Source organism: Plectrocnemia conspersa, unplaced genomic scaffold, assembly GCF_051122295.1.
Source record: "Plectrocnemia conspersa isolate PC_06_02 unplaced genomic scaffold, ASM5112229v1 ptg000003l, whole genome shotgun sequence".
In the NCBI taxonomy this organism is placed as follows: Eukaryota; Metazoa; Arthropoda; class Insecta; order Trichoptera; family Polycentropodidae; genus Plectrocnemia; species Plectrocnemia conspersa.
The window spans coordinates 28,001,391-28,014,341 of record NW_028277167.1 but is presented as its reverse complement, the minus strand read 5'-3'; the positions used below and the strand labels follow the sequence as shown (position 1 = coordinate 28,014,341).

Below are 12,951 nucleotides of genomic sequence, written 5' to 3'. Positions count from 1 at the left end.
CTTTAAAACCAAGCAGTTAAGAGCGTTAACTCTTCTGAAAGTCTCAAAAAGGCTCGTATGAGGGTCTAATCGAACTGATACATCGCTTGTTTTGAAGCAAAAAACTATTTTTTATATTTTATTTAGATGTAGTTTAGGGTTTTAAACGTTTCATGTATAGCAATCTTTTCGTTAAAATTTAAACCTACGGAGTTACGAGTGTTTAAAATTTTATACTTGTCGCCATTTTGCAAAAAATTGACACATTGGATTTTGCTAACAAACATATACAGGGTGTTCAAAAATTCTATACTGTCACCAAAATTCAACTTGAAATATGTATAAATAAGCTCACACTGACCTTAACTATATTGCAAATCTTATGAGCGTATGTATGGTGGGTCTATCGACTCATAATACTAAGCGTGTTTTGGAAAAAAAAAAACTTTTTTTTTTAATTTTAATTTTTTTTTGAAACGGTCACATAAGTATATTTTAAAGCTCTATTTTGTATTCAAAAATCATGTCTATATCTATAAAAGGAACCAAATACTAGCGTTAACTATATGCTAAGTCGCATAAAAGCTCGTATGGGGCCCGGTCAATTTACCATTGTTATTAAAAAAAATTTTTTTTTTTTAAATGCAAATTAAATTTCTAAGCACTTTTTGCATAAGACATTTTTCAGTAGGATTTTATTTTGTAAAGTTATAACACTTTTAATTTTTACGTTGGCCGCCATTTTGTAAAAAAAAATATATTTTTTTTCATACAGAACGAATAGGGGGTGCTCAGTAGTTCTATACGATACTTTTCTAAATGATTTAAAATGCAGGTTTAGTGTTATTTTTGTATGTTATAAGAGGTTTAATTATCTAACTATATGTTACCTCTATTATTATTCTTATTCTTTTTAATTCATCTCTCCTAAAAACATATGATTAATTTAATTAGGAATAGATACGCTAATATTTTTGTACTAAAAAAATTTGATAGCTTTTTTTAATATCGTTGAAAAGCACTTTAAAATGAATTCCAAGAAACGTCGTTATTCTGTTTGGCGAACGGTCGCTAGTGTATATACAATAAAAATATTTCTACCAGATTTTAGCTAATAGTTCGTATCGTATCATTATCTAGCGAAACAGCTTTTAATTAATACAGTATGCACATAAATTAAATCTATCGCACCAAATTGTATCTAATGCAATCTCTATATCGAACAGAAATTATCCTGTGCTTTTTTCAATATTAAAATGTTGGCTTTGTATTCATTATGATGCAATGTGTCAGATGTGGAATTGTATTATATTATATAGAAATAATATACTATTATATATTTACATGTAAAATAATTAACGTAATCTTTAGCGACGAGATCAAGGGGTTGTCGAGGGGTTGTTGAATATAATAAAGTAATTTCGTTTGTCCGCTCTAGCACAGCAAACACCCTTCAAAGAGCGGTTTTGTCCAATTTGCGCACATCACAAAAGAAGTGTACCTACGTCATTTCGTTTAAAACCTTAAGTTTGCCGCTACCCGTGTCTCGCGCGCGATACCTACAAAAACAAACCGGCTAATTCCCCCCGTGAGACATTAACATTTTCCCTTAGGCCGCATGACAGTCGGGCCCACCCGACGCCACCCACTCCCTCTGTCGGCTGACAGCACGTCAGCTCGGCCCGTCTGTTTGAGACAGATCAAAACTGCTTTTTACCCCGAACGGAGTCCGAGGGGTGACCGACGCCCCGGGCGACCAGCGTCCAGCGCCGGCCCTGCTTTCTGCAGGGATACCTTTGTGCTGTATGCTCAGGTGATGGATAACGGCGTAATGTGTTAAAAGATGAGAGATTATTATATTTTACTGCTATTTTGATAGTCGTCTCCATTAGGGTTTTAGATCTAATAAGATTTTTAAAGTGTAACGAATGGAATGTCTTACTAGTATATCTTCTTTGCGATCTTATAAAAGCAGCAGGATAGACAAAGTTCTTCCAGAATCTCTTTATTGTATATATCTCTCATCTGCAGCTTGAATTAGTGCTTTTCCATGTACACTCGTCAATGGGACTTGAGAAGATCATATCCTATCATACCTTGCAGGAATTTTGTTATTAAAATTTAGTGGGATTTTTTTTATTTAATTTTTTTAAATGTCATGAAATGACATTTTTTTTAAGCTTAATGAATGATAAGATTAAGACTATGATGAATTATTGATATGGCAATGTATTCAGATGACCTGTATTTGTCATGACAAATTTTATTAAGAACTTTCTCAGTCACAGTAAATTACGTTCCCCTGTTTGCAACAATATTGAATAACTGTACTGTTGATAAAAATTTGTCATTTAGTTTCTTTCGACGTGATCTCAAACATACTATGATTTTAAATACTTTGAATGGTGGCATATGAATTGCCACTAGATTTTCTTGTGCTTTCATTTTTCTTATTTATGAAATCTAAATTATACGTTTGGTTAATAAGGAATTAAAGACAACAAACGTAAGCTGTTTTTAGATATGCTTAACCAAAAACCCTGAAACGTTTTTCTAATATATTTATTTTAATTAGTTTTCAAATCTTTTATATACATTCCACTAAAATATATGAGCTTATTTCTTAATTAAAAAATACACTTTTCTAATGTATGATATTTTCTAGGCATGTTTTATACCTACTTTGTACGATCTGTCACGATTTTTAATTATTTATCATGATATTGATCAGTAAAATTTGGTAAACCTAGTAAAACTAAGTTTATTTATGACATTTGACATTTTCTAAAATTAAGAAAATAGAACAGTTTTAAAAATAGTCCTAGTAAAACGATTAAAAAGTATTTTTATTATACACTTTTAAATCAGATTTTTTTTCAAGCGCAATTATTGACTTCATCGAAATGTTTTGACTATTTTTAGCAAAGAATTAGAGTAAAAATACAGAAATTAAATTTGTACTCGACTTTATTGCATATAATTTTATTCATATACATTTGTAATGGTATTAAAAATTAATTAGGTTCCACTTTATGTATTGTCAGTCTCTTGAGTGAGAAACCAACAAATGTTACTAATCATCGCTTAGTCGCAAAATACTTCATCGACGTTGCATGGTTTTCTTTTATTGGTAAAAACGTTCATCGCCTTGATTATTAGAAAAAAATCCAAACGAAAGTGGAAAATATTAATCTTTAACCCTTTGAGCGGTATCGCCGTACATGTACGGCGGTCAATCTTTCATTGTTTTGAGGTATTCTAGATTGCTATATATTAATATATATATAACTGGAGAAATAGTAAATAAAAAAAAAATATTTTTATAATGTTTTTTTTTTAGATTTGATTTAATGTTAGTGATATTAATATAAAATAATACCAATAAATTAAAGAGTACGAAATAATGGATCATAGCAAAAAATATTTTTGATTATTTTTTTTTAAATAATTGAGAGCCTCTAAATAATTACTGAAATTTAACTTTGAACGGTATCGCCGTACATGTACGGCAGTCGATCTTTCACTGTTTTGAAATATTATAGATTATTGTACAATATAATATAATCTTAAATGAGCAAGACATAATGCGTTTGACATAAAACCTTTACGAAGTCGGTATAAACTATATCGACTTCGATTATACAATTATGAAATTTGGTCTTTGCAGTGACTGAGGAACGACTCGGACGAAAGTCGTGTTGTTGGTATACTAGCGCATGCCAACATTTATAAATTAAAAATCACAAGGTCTTTTGTGTCAGATCATTTTTGTGAGAATACTGTTGTCATTTTTTAATGTAATAAAATAAATAAATAATATTTCTTGTTATAGAGCGACTAGATTAAAAGGCAAAGCTTTATTGGCACTCAAGTAATATCAACATATTTACTGTGGAAAGATTAAGTGCCCTAACAGATCATAAACAAAGGCTTACATTCTCTCGATTCATTCGATACAATGTTTGAAATTTAATTTGCAATCAACCATCATAAATCATGGCTTGCATCTCCTTGACAATTGACCTCATTTGACATCGTTTGCATTTAACATTGAGCTAATGCACTTACATTCATGGTATACAAATCAAAATTTTCCTCAGCGTCGTTTTACGGTATAGCTGCTAAATCACAGTATTTGTATACTCACTACGGTTCTTCTCGGTTGCATTTATCTGCATTACGATCTGAGTCAGGCTACTGACAAAACGACATTAGCCTTAGCAAATTTATGATCTAAAACAACGCAGCATATCATCACATTCGACGTTTGATTATGAACAAGAATTCGCACTGCGGAAGGTAAAAGCAAAACCTGTTTTCTGTGAACTCTGTCAAGCATCAGTGACTGGTTTAACTGATATTTAGAGATAAGCTCTGGTGCAACAAAAGCGTTTCGGTTTTATAAGATTTTTTTTAGGATTGAAGTTTCATTATCTTTTTGATATTTTTTCTAGATCATATTAAATTGAGAGGCCCTCTTTAATCAAGCAATAATTAGGATTTTTGTATTTTTAATTAAATATCATATCGATGAACTTTTGGTCGCCCTCATGTACACCACCTACTCACATTTCCGAACGTTCTCTTTGGCTATTTGAGCGCGCCGTCAAAAGTATTTAAAATTCTCTTTTAGCGCCGCACACTTTCATACGTCAGGTTGGCACCCTAAAGCCACCCTTGATTCCAACGGGGCACAAGGTGGCCCAGCCCTGGGGCGGAAGGTGACCATTGCTGTCCGCTGGCTACGGCCACCCAACCCCCTAGCTATAGCCAGTCTCTCTCCTTACCGCTGGCTGGACCGTCAACGTCCACGACCAGGAGAAACCTCATCCCCTTGTCAGACCCTCCACGAATTTCACATAAAAACGCGTCGTAAATACACTCCCGGCTCACAGAGGGAACTGTCATCGGCAAGGCAGTCCGACCGAATTTATATTGTGACTCGGGAGACTAATACTCACACCACGACGCCTAACTAGTCCACTATCTAAGCAAGTGTTGCACACATACAAATAAATATTTATGTTTATGTATATGTTGTGTGACGATGCGTTTGTGGGTTAGTACTAACAGTAGGCTTAAACGCGTCATCCTTCTTCAGAACTTGATACCACTAAAGAGTTCATTTAAAGATAATTACAGCAGTGATCCTGAGGTTTACTATCAGCTATTCTCTTAAATTCATATATTATCCTTAAAATCATAAATTGCATAAATGATTTGAGAATAAGGTTGTTAATTAATATTTCATATTAAATATAGTACACGTACATATATATATTTAGGTCCTCTAAAGGATTGACTTTTAGATAGGAGTGAAGGAATAAAGGAATCAAACATCGAATTGGTCACTTTGCGGCGGTATTCTTTGTGAGAGTCCTTTGACCGCTTAACCCTTGCCTATTAAAATGTTATCATCGGATGTACTTTTGCGGTCAACACTTTCATTTGTCCTGCCTGGGGTCTCCCCGGGGCGGGCTTGTCATCTGCAAGCCTCAACATCTCTGTAAAGAGAGCACGTAGTATGTGTGTCGTCCGGGGGCTGATATCACATGACATATCAACGATTAACAAAGAACTACACACACGTATTATATAACCATTCATATACATATGTTTAATTTTCACCGCATTACTTATAAATGCCTAATGTAATTAAAAAGAATATGAATAGATACGGACTTCAGCATCATTGATTCAAAAAGATTTTTTTTCCTATTTTTTCCATTTATGTATTAAAAACATTTTTTATAAAAATAATAATTAAATTATTGTTTTTATACTCAGGCCTGTCGAGAGGGGAAGGGAAGGGGACAAATTCTCGTAGCAAGCAAAAGCAAAATCATAGCAAAAATATATTTAAAAAAAAATAAAAATCGACCGCAAATAATGAAATACATAAAATAAATAAAAGGAGCGGAACATTGCCTTCAAAGGCACCTACTTTTTAGATAGTACTTTTACAATAAACATTATTATTTAAAAGAACAGATCGTAGTTTCTTGACGTGGCTCTGTTTGTATTAAAAATTGCTTCCAAATTATTGTTGATTTTATAACTTTTTGAGCGTTTAAAAAATATTAGACATAAAAGGAAATATAACGAATGTTAATTAGTAGCAGTAAATTCAGGTATTCAATCTGAATTTTAACTAAGCTACATCTGTTTGAAATGTGTGTACTGATGTGTTTTATGTATAAGTTCATTCAGCCCTTTTTATACACACAATTAATAAAAGGAGCGGAACATTGCCTTCAAAGCGCCCACTTTATATGTAATACTTTTACATTAAACATTATTATTGAAAGGGATAGACGCGTTTGTGTTAAAATTTATTAGCAAATTATTGCTTTCTTTAATTATAATAAATAAAATAAACATGCTTCAACTAGCATGATTGATTTAAAAATGTATTTTAAAAATTATTGAGAATCTAGATACGTAAAAAAGTTGCATTGGCATAGAAATTAAGATACAGATGTGAAACTTTAAAAATCATAAATAATTATAAGCAATGTTCATAACCCAATTTATTTGAACTAAAATTTTTTAAGTATTATTATAGTATATTTTCTTATTTTTTTAAGTTCATCCCTCGATTCCAATTGTTGGCACACGTCAATACATGACGAGATGTGTTGTATAACACTAGCACATGCTCCCTGGCGCTCCTTTCCTCTTTCGGCTCTTGACACCCTTCTCCACCTTTCTGTGCCACCCCAAAACACCACCCTTAGACCACCACGTCGGTCTGTCAGTCTCACAAGCGATGAAAAGAATGGACATTGCCGTACACCGTCAAATGAACGCCGACAGCATCGTTCAGTGTTGTGTTTTAAAACTTTTCCATGGCTTTATTGTCTATCCTTTTAAATGATAAATATCGGTCTAAAAACCGCAATGGTAGCAAGACATTTACATATAAACTTTCTATTGTGCTTATATATACTCACAACAACAAATACATATTACAATATACTTTATTTTTTTATATTGATATTTTTATCTTTGGTCAAGATAACATGCTATAAGTGTAAGTCCCAGTCAACAACTTAAACCAGTATTTCATCTTAAATTAATCATTGTCAGTTGTTAATTGTTAACTATTTGAAGAGAGGCATGTAAGAACAGATCTTAGATTGTGCATTCCACGTAAAATTTGGATTTTTTCGCGTAATTACACAACGCGAGTGTTGAACTTCCATGGTTTGCTTTTGAATAAGCTCCGGTGGGTGGGACTCGGGTGGTTTTTTTAAACTTTGACGTCACGTACAAAACTTCCGTCGGCAAAGTGAGGTGACGGGTGAGCCAAAGGGAGACGCTTTGGCTCACACGAGGCGACGAGGCTGCTTCTATCAGCCCCTGGCCGGACCGTAGGGGTAAACCACCCCTTGTATTGGGTTTCAAGTGCGGACACTGGCCGCTAGCTACACACAGGTACTGTGTGCTGCTCTCGCGTCAATTTCACATTCCACAGTTTTCAGCAATAGATGCTGCGACAAAAAAAGTCAAGCAAACCAATAAAAAAAGGCATATTTAGCACCATTTTCAGAATGTCACGCGAGTTGCTTAATCGCAAATTGCTAATTTGCATCGTTCTGAAACCATAACTAAATGCGTTACATATTCATTTTTTGAAGTGTCTCGTTAAATGCTTTAAGGAGATGTTCAATTTTGAGGGGTGGGCTTAAAAAGTTATGCGAATATTGCTTATATTATTGAATTATTATTATTAAAGGCAACTTAATAAATGCAAGTTTTTAGTTGCTTTTTGAGATTACTGGTAAATAGAGTAAATGCTCTTGTCACTGTAAAATTAGTTATTTTTATGGTAGAATAAGGAATTATACTGTACAATGCAATGCAAGTATTTTTTTTTAAATATATTTTGTTAGGTTATTTGGTTCAAAGGTTATTAGTTAAAGCATTATGTTATTAATATGACAAAGACATGGAGAAAAAAATGATTTGAGTTTCTGTAATATATTTTTACTACGTTTTAGTTTAAATTTATATTTAAAATACAAGATTATAAAAATTAATCCAAATGATTAAATTCAGATCAAAGTATTACTTTGATCTAAATTTTATTATTTCGATTTATTTTAGTAAGATTAAAAAAAAAAAAAAAAAAAATTTTTCATATTAACTTATCACATTTTTATAGCAATTATATATTAATCTATCCTAAAATTTTTGATATATATTTTTTAAGCAAAAAACTGGTTATGCGAAAAAATATTTTTTGTAGCAATTACTGCTTGATTTTTTATGGATCTGGTAATATGATTATCAGAAACCATACCTTGTGAAAAAAAAAGATTTGATGAAACTTTTTAATTTATGTAATACCATAATAACGTTTGTATTATTGTTAGTTAATTTCTGTAGTGTCTGGGAAATTGAAGTTAGTGATTAATAAATAATATAATAATTTCGATCGATCATCACAGATTAGGCTTTCTTCGATTTTCATAATCAAGATTTCATAATATTAATGTGCTATTATACTTCAGCTCATACGGAAAATTAAACACATATGTATATAAAACGAAACAAAAAATCTTACTGCATGTTAAAAAATTTGCTTATTTTTAATAAACTTCTGAAATAAACGTTACATCTAGCTTTAGCATTTTTAAATGAAATATTTCACTCACGTTCTATCAAATGCAGAAAATAGCTTTTTGTAACGTGAATTCTGCCTTAGGGATTAAAATATGCGTTTGATTTGTGGATATCTGTTGCTTTAATTATAATTTACCTTTACAATAGAGAATCGTTATTTTTATTAAATTATCCGAGAGTTTTATATTATTTTAAATAGATCGTGTAGATGCAAGTGTCTTAGATTAATTTTCTGTAAATCTGATCCAAGATTTGTCTTAATATTAGAGTGATTTATTAAATTTTCAATATAAACATTAGTATCCGTTTATATCTAGAAATGTTTCGTAAGCTTTTTCAATGGCTTTTTTAATATTCCCGCAATATTAAATTTTATTATATATTATATAATACTTATTTTGATAGATTAAAAAGCAGCATATGCTTCATTATTTTCCTAGGCAAATATTGTAAATAAGGGTGACTTTTATTTTCTATAAAATATTATTTTAATAAATACTCCCGCTTCTTATCGAGCACACCTAATGTACATCTAGATAGTAGCGGCGCCAGAAATGCATTTCTTGTTACGGTAGGTGATCGTGCCCAGGTGAGGTGGCACTCCCATCTCTTCCTGTCTGTCTAGTCGGAATGACGTTTGTCTCTCCCGGCCTTTCCGACACCCCCACCTTCTTGTCACCTTCGCTTCAGTCCTCCTTCCACCACTGTCCTCCTTGTCCTCCCACCTGGCGTGTAAATGTCATACTGTCGTTGTCCTCGAGAAAAACGACTGACGAGCACTTCAATAATCTCTGTCATGTCGATCCGATAAGGTTTTGTCTCCGACGGGACATCTTGATGGTGACGGAGGGCTGACAGCTAAGAAAGAAGACGTTTGTGAGCTTTGATGTGACTTTGACGTTCGACGGGCACGAACCACTAGCTGTCCAGTAAGTTCTTAGTCTAGTGAAGGGAAACATCACTCTTGTTCTCTTTACCCAACAACTTTAATATATTTTTATTGCATCCTTATTAATTTACTCGATCCATATTCTTTTAGATTCAAGTGTATTGGATATTGACGAATTTGCTAGATGAAAATTTTATTCGGTTTGTATAATTTAGTCCGTCACAAGCCGGACGCGCTTCATTTGGCGAATAAATTATGTTTTTCATATGTGTCAATCAAGCCGTAAAAGAGTAATATGAAAGTGTCACTCAGGCCACAAATACACACATACACAGATGCAAACTAACACACTAGCATACTCCAACGTCGTTTATTGACGCCGTTTCTGTACGAAATGCATTTCTGAGGGATGAAATGCACTTTTCCACATAAAACAATTTGACAGACGTTGACGGGTGCTGGTGTAGGGAGAGATGCGCGAGATGTATGTGCGGAAGAGAATAAGAAGGCTCCATTTCATATATATGTATATATACATACATATATGTGTATAAATTCTTTACGTTTGTGTATATCCATTAACGTGTTTATATTATACATTAAGATATGTTTTATCGTTGATTATTTGCAGGGAATATTAGTACTAGGCATATTTCAATTCTTCCTTATCTGTTATCGGACTGTATTTATTTTATTTACTACTGTTCTTAATAAAAAAATGTAACTATCTAAACCACGTAATTACAGTAAGAGAGATTTTATTTTATTTTTATTTGTTGTTCGAACTTTCATCATCATTTTTCACTCCATCCAACTGTTCCGTATTTCTAAGGCTTTTAAACGTTTGCTCATATTTTTTGTGGGTTTTTACGCTATTACACAACACATAGAATCTCACTATTCTCAATTTTAAAAGCAAGTCCATGGTTTGTCTATTAATAAAAAAAAATTGTTTAAATATTGTTCTGCTTTTATCAATCAGTAACTTTATTTCTAGTGGGTGTTCCTAGTCTTTTAGTATATCTCGAAGTAGTTTTTGTTATTGCTTTTTTATATATATTTTTAATTAATACAAATAATGTTCAATTTTTAGTCATACTGTTCATTATCTGTACTGTAGCCCAATTGTGTCATTATTTTTGTTTTCTGTAATTTATTCTATTAAAATAATGTTATTCATAAACAACCTATCGCTAAAATACAACATTAAAATAAAAGCTTTGCATTTGCCGAAATTCCAGAAATAGCTCATTTTATTTTTTCTTTTGAATTAATACAAATTAAGTTCAATTTTAAGTCATTTTAAACATTCGACGTATTGCTGTTTTATCTGTAGCCTAATTGTGTCATTATTTTTTTTTGTGTAATTTATTATTTTAGTCACAAATAAATAATATTAAAATAAAAAACTTTGTATTTGCCGAAATTCCAGAAATAGCTCATAATTTTTTTGAGTTAATATTGTGCAGCTGTGGACTTTCTTAATAAATGGTATTATTTTCTTTTAAAATAATGTTAAATTTTAAGTAATTTTAAACATTCGACGTATTGCTGCATTATCTTCAGCGCAATTATGTCACTTTTTGCTTTTCGTAATTAATTTTATTATATTAATATTATTAATAACAATCCTAACAACTTAACGCTAAAAATGAAAATTCCAATAAAAATTTTTTGTATTTGCCGAAATTACAGAAAAAGTCATAATATTTTTAAGTTAATATTGTGCAGCTATGAACTTTTGAATAAATGGTATTGATTTTTTTCTTTTGAATTAATACAAATAATATTTAATTTTAAGTTTGTCCAATGTAATTTATGATGATAATAATCTTTGAGCTTATCGAGGTTGTAGTCTTTTCGCCAAGAGGAATAAAAAAAAGTATGGAATCAATTTTTTTTTTATTAAAATAAATAGTCTTAATACTGTCTATTTTTTTTATAACCATTCAATATAAAAAATGGCATTCCATGACCCATTCTAGAACAAGAACACAACTTAAATTTAAACATAAAATAGATAACAATGTGCTTTATTTCGCAAAAATGGTAACCGAGTTAGGTGTTCTCTCTTTTAATATATAATAAGGGTGTTATAATTTTTCTTGTATTACGCGTATCAATTAAAGAGCTCGAGGTCACGGCACCCCGACAAAGCCGCGCAGGACAATCCCGCGCCGACTAAGCCGGGAATATATATAGGAAAAAGGAGGCGTCTCGCTACCGCTCGCGCTGTCTTTCACTGTAGAACCAAACAACCTAACCTTTTTTTAATGATATTGTATTGATTTATTTTCATTTCGGTATATTTTGTAACTGTCCAGCATCATCCAATCTATGACTAATTGTTCAAAAAGCGAATCACTAGTGATAGAGCTGTCCACAAAAGAAAATAATTAAAATTAAAAAAATCATTTTCTTTTATTTTATTCAATTTTATAATTTTGATTTGCGCGGCAATGTCGGCGCGGCTTTATCGTCGCAGCAATGTCAGGGTTGTATTGCGCGGGATTGTCTTGCGCGGCTATGTCAGGGCGGCTTAGTCGGCGCGGGATTGTCCGGCGCGGCTTTGTCGAGTCCCCTGAGGTCACTGTTTGCCTTGTATAATCACATTAACATTTTTTGAGCAGCGCGCGTGAAATTCGCAATATATCATAATCTTTGGGAGAATTGGCATAACTTTTTAAATAATGCGTTTACATACGTGAAATATTAAATTTACCTTGAATATATATAAGGGCATCGGCAAATACTATTAATTTTACGACATTCAACTTGTGATTCTCATACTAGCGATTTAAATTTTGTTTTAATGTATAATACCTATAGAAACGTATTTTATTATTTTATATTTTTTTTTTTGGATTCTACTTGACATTTGACAAAACATATAAACAGAAATGATAGTATGCTTTTCTAGTCTGGTTGCCAGATAATGCAAATTACTTACGTTTTTATGATTTTTTGGTTATGTATAATTTATTATTAACTTTCTGAGTCGTATTACCATATAATAAGTAATTTAAAAATACATATAGGCATAATCTTTAACATTACCTCAATACTTTTGATAATGTCATTGTTTCAACGTCAACAACACTTTTTACCGAGAGGATAATATATCATAGAAGACATTTGTTATGGAATATTATATTCATTCATTTAAAATATACCTCTTCTGAGTCAATACAGCGCTGGAGACGATCATAGAATTTTTTTGTAGAAATTTTGTAGTGCTCTTAAGTCCTCATTTTAGTACAAAATATGTGTATATCGTACGTAATCATTAATAAATATTAGTGTTTATTGACAAATCATTTTAATTGTCATTACGCTCTGGCACATAAAATACTGAATAAACTAGTGAATTTTATTCTTTGTAAATTTCTTACAATTCACTTATATTTTGTATACATAATTCCTAAAATATTCATCACTTGATTTTTTTCCAAGTA

The 12,951-nt window shown here is 31.6% G+C and overlaps 1 protein-coding gene across 2 annotated transcripts in view; it reads left to right on the top strand.

Annotated features, from left to right (window-relative positions):
- The window catches only part of LOC148237161 (protein tiptop-like), a 490,960-nt gene that overhangs the window by 271,438 nt on the left and 206,571 nt on the right, over positions 1–12,951 (top strand). The gene's annotated exons all lie outside the window — the stretch shown is intronic.